The sequence below is a fragment of the Lissotriton helveticus genome, chromosome 4_1 (assembly GCF_964261635.1).
Source record: "Lissotriton helveticus chromosome 4_1, aLisHel1.1, whole genome shotgun sequence".
Taxonomy (NCBI): domain Eukaryota; kingdom Metazoa; phylum Chordata; class Amphibia; order Caudata; family Salamandridae; genus Lissotriton; species Lissotriton helveticus.
This window is the reverse complement of record NC_136063.1, coordinates 472,969,503-472,974,615: the sequence shown is the minus strand read 5'-3', so window position 1 is coordinate 472,974,615 and position 5,113 is coordinate 472,969,503.

The following is a 5,113-nucleotide window of genomic DNA, read 5'->3' as shown; positions in this document are numbered from 1 at the left end:
AAGTTGGACGCAGGTTGTGTCCCACTTGAAATTGTACATGAATCTCCTTCTATGCACTTATTTAATCCTTAAAATTCTGTCCGGCTGGACAAAGAATATATAGTCTATTTAGCATATGTGTATTGCTTGCTCCAATCTCGTAACTGTCTAGGGACCACTGTCTTTAGAAATTGCTTCCACACCCAAGGTCCCTGACATACTGCCTTTTGGGTTCCCTTGTTGTTTTAGATATGTGGACAGCACCAAACTCCAAGCCCACATGAGAATTTTACAGCATTTGAGAGCAATAGTCAACAATGACCCAACATACCCTGTAGCCAGAAATTTCAAAGAGGTACATAACAATAACCTGTAACACCTGAAGTATTGTGTCATTGATAGGTTGCCTACCCTCAGGTGCGTGGGTATTCATGAAAAAAAAGCTTAGGCAGCTGGATACACGCTATATCAAGGAGCTCAAAACCAAGACACCCTCAGGTCTGAATATCAGTGAGGATCTGTACAATTACTTGTGATCTATCTTGATTGGTATCAATGTATCGGTTTGTGCTCATCCTTAGGTCTGCCTTCGAGCTTGTTTATCTGTTGTATTCTAGCTCTGCATTTAGGCAGCCTATCTGTATTCATTTACCTCCTATCTGTACATTAGTTATGCATACCTTATTGGTTAGCTCTTTTTGGGACATTAACAGGCCCTTTTGATATTGGTTATGTTATATGTTCCGGCAGTAGCATAGGACATCTGTGATTGATCAGGTTACCTGTATTTACTTTGAACCCTGATATTCCCAACCAGAGACCGATAACAAGTTAATTGGCATGTTTAAAGCAACTTTGTCCTTTTTATATTTTTTTAATTTATTTTTATCACTTGAGCACATGTTTTCTTTCATATATATACAGCACTTGCACAACAATTAACGTCATCTAAGTTATATGACGCAGCCGTGTTAACACTCACTTATCGTTCCCAGCTAGTCCTGTCTTACTGACTAAACATCCTTAGAGCAGTCTAATATGGCGTTTATTTGTTTCTTTCAATGTTTTACCTCCATTGTTACATCTGAGTTTCCCGTCTTAATGGGTTTTGTACATTCATATCTTTGTGCGCTTCTCAATCAGTTTTGTGATCGTTTCAGACAGTTGCTACTAGCGAGTGGATTGTTGTCTTTTCTCCATGTTCATTCTGGGAGACAGCAATTATGTAGGTAGTGTATGGAATAAATCTGTCTCACAATTCAGAATTCTTCTATAGCAATGCACTGTGCGGATATATATTCCTATAGTTAGCTGTAGTTGTTCCGAGATATGTTGGAGTTTCCACGAGTAATATAATCGCTACCTCATTTCCCATGCAGCTAGTCTGTTTATCATGCCTATCTACTTACCTGTGTGTCATCGTACATATGACTGCCTGGGGCCTGCTCGTAAGTCATGTTGTTGTGAGAAAATGTAAAAAAAGCAAAACAATATAAAAAATGAAGAAAAAGCAACTTATCTGACTATATATGAGGCTACTTGCACATAGCATGCAATGTGATCAAGGCCGCAGGTCGACGGCCAAAACGCGTCATTTGGACCATGTAACTTTGCAATAAATCAACATTCATTGGAGTCTGTGCCCGTGTGATCTATCGTCTTCTGTAACACTTGAGATATTATGGTGAAATATATATATATCCTACTCCCCTGTTGCTTCATTCTACACTTCTCATGCTTCTTTCTGCATCTCTATTGCTTCTTTCTGCACCCCACTTGTATCTTTCTCACTCATCATCCCTCTTTCTGCACCTCTCTTGTCTCTTTCTGTACCCTTCTTGCCTCTTTCTGCACCTCTCTTGCTTCTTTCTGCACCTTTCATGTTTCTTTCTGCATCCTTCTTCCCTTTTTTACATCCATTTGGCCTCTGTCTGCACCTCACTCTCCTCTTTCTGCACTTCTCTTGCTTCTTTATACAACTCTGTTGCTTCTTTTTAGAAATTATCTTGCTTCTTTCTGCACTTTTCTTGCTTCTTTCTACATCTCTGTAGCTGCTTTCAGCAATTCTCTTGTTTCTTCCTGCACTTCTCTTGCCTCTTTCTGCACCCCTCTAGCCTCTTTATGCACCCTTCTTAGCTCTTTTTTGTGCCTCTCTTGCCTCTCTCTGCACCCGTTCCCTTTTTTCTACCTCTTTTGCCCATTTCTGCATCTCTCTTGCCTCTTTCTGCAGTTCTCTTTTCTCCTTCTGCACCTCTGTTGCTTCTTCCTGCACCTTTCTTGTGTATTTCTGCACCCCTTTTGCCTGTTGATGTACCTCTGTTGGTTCTTTTTGCACAGCTGTTGCTTCTTTCTGCACCTCTCTTTCAAATTTCTACACCCCTCTTGTCTCGTTCTGCACCCGTCTTGCCTCCTTCTGCACCTCTGTTGGTTCTTTCTCTACTTCTCTTGCTTCTTTCTGCATCTCTTTTCTAATTTCTGCAACTCTCTTGCCTCTTTCTACACTTCTCATGGTTCTTTCTGCACCTCACTTGCGTCTTTCTGGACCCTTCTTGCCTGGTTCTAGAACTCTCTTGCCTCTTTATGTACCTCTCTTTCTTCTTTCTGCACCTCTTTTGCCTCTGTCTGTACCTCTGTTGTTTCTTTTTGCACTGTTCTTGCTTCTTTCTGCATCCCTCTTGCAAAAATCTGCACCCCTCTTGCCTCTGTCTGTACCCCTCTTACCTCTATCAGTACCTCTGTTGGTTCTTTCTGCCCTGCTCTTGCTTCTTTCTGCACTTCTTTTGCCTGTCTCAGCAACTCTCTTGCCTCTTTCTGTACTTCTCTTGCCTCCTTCAGCACACCTGTTGCTTCTTTCTGCACTTCTCTTGCTTCTTTCTACACCCCTCTTGTTTCTTTCTGTACATCTGTTGCTTCTTTCTATACTTCTTTTGCTTCTTTTTCACCTCTCTTGCTTCTTTCTGCACCCCTTGTCTCATTCTGTACCCCTCTTTTCTCTTTGTGCACCACTCTTGCCTCTTTCTGCATCCCTGTTACCTTTTTCTGCACCTCTCTTACCTGTGTCTGCAACTCTTTTGCCTCTTTCTGCATTTCTCTTGCCTCATTCTGCATCTCTGTTGCTTCTTTCTGCACTTCTCTGGCCTCTTTCTGTACCCCTCTTGCCTCTTTCTGCACCTCTGTTGGGTCTTTCTGCATTGCCCTTGCTTCTTTATGCCCCTCTCTCATGAATTTCTGTACCCCTCATGCCTCTTTGTATACCTCTCTTGCCTCTTTATGCTCCTCTCTTGCCTGTTTTGCACCCCTCGTGCCTCTTTCTGCATCTCTTTTGCTTTGTTCTGCACTTCTTTTGCCTGTTTCTGCACCCCTCTTGCCTTTTTCTATATCTTTATTGGTTCCTGCTGTACTGCTGTTGCTTCTGCCTGCTACTCTTTTGCATATTTCTGCACTCCTCTTGACTCTGTCTGCACCTCTGTTGGTTCTTTCTGCACCATGCTTGCCTCCGTCTACATCCCTGTTCTCTATTTCTATACCTCTCTTGCCTGTTTCTGAAACTCTCTTGCCTCTTTCTGTATTTTTCTTCCCTCTTTCTGCACCTCTGTTGCTTCCTTCTGTACTTCTCTTGCCCTTTTTCTGCACCCCTCTGGCATCTTTATGCACATCTGTTGCTTCTTTTCTGCACTCCTCTTGCTTCTGTCTATACCTCCCTTGCTTCTTTCTGTACCACTCTTACTATTTATGTACCCTTCTTCCCTCTTTGTGCATCCCTCTTGCCTCTTTCTGCACTTCTCTTGCCTCTTACTGTACCCCTCTTGCCTCTTTCTGCACCTCTTTTGATTGTTTCTGTTCTTCATTCACCTCTTTCCGTACCCCTCTTGCCACCTTTGGCACCTCTGTTGTTTCTTTTTGGCACTGCTCTTTCTTCTTTCTGCACCTTTCTTGCCCCTTTCTGCACCCCTTTTACCTCCTTTTACACCTCTGTTGTTTTTTTCTGAACTGCTCTTGCTTCTTTTTGCTCCTCTTTTGCCTGAACCATAAGTAACATATACATTTGGGCACTTGTTAAATAAACAATATATAAATAGTTCTATTCCCAATAACTTTGACGCCGATTGACGAATCTTCGCGAAATTTTCAAAACTAATTTTTTGTTGAGATCAGCTCCTATGTTAAAAGTTTGGGAGTGATTTGTCAAGGGGGGGCAAAGAAAGAAAGGGCTCCCAAAACATGTTTTTTTAATGTTAATTTCCATAGGAAATTTTAGACAAGGCTACAGGTCGAACGGGTGAACGGAATTACCCCAAATTTGGCAGGGTGAAGGGTCTTGGTCCTGAAAGCACGCCTTTGTTTATTTGTTGTAAATCCGTTCAGTAGTTTTTGACAAATATTGAAATTTACAGAGATAGATATTTGGGAATTCTGCCATCTGATTGGATGAGGTGTTACGAGCATGAGGTTGCTGCTGATTGGCTACGAGCGGTGCAAGCGTTTGCAACTAGGAAGTGCTGGCCGCCATTTTGTGATTCTGTTGAAGCGAGTAAGGGGAAAAACGGGCAAAAAATGTGGGAAAGAGGAGGGTAGGAGTACTGTAACCTCTGTGGGGTGTTTAGGGTGTGCTATAGAGGGCGTGGAAGCGAATTATTCACCCCTACAGGTGTGAAAGTGCTGGGCTACAGAAATTAAGTGAGGTATTGCCTAGTGTGGGATGTTGCTAAGGTGAGCTGGTGCGCGACTCGGGAATTAAAGCGTGAGCCCAAACTGTGTGTCTTATGCTGTGAAGTCATGTGCCCTAGCCGCTGCAGTACAGTTGTGGAAGTAATGTCAGCATTTATTTATACCTACTAGGATGAACTTCTGACCCGTACTGGTCTGAAAGTCCTGTGTACGGAAAATATGTGAGGTGTTGTCTAGAGTATCATGGAAGGAGGAAGTGTTGGCCGCCATTTTTTGATTCTGTTGAAGTGAGTAAGGGGAAAAAAGGGCTAAAAAAGTGGGAAATAAGAGGGTAGGAGCACAGTAACAGCTGTGGGATGTTTAGGGTGTGCTATAGAGGGTATGCGAAGTGAACTAATGGTCTGAAAGTGCTAGTCTACGAAAATTAAGTGAGGTATTGCCTAGAGTGTGATGCTGCTAAGATGAG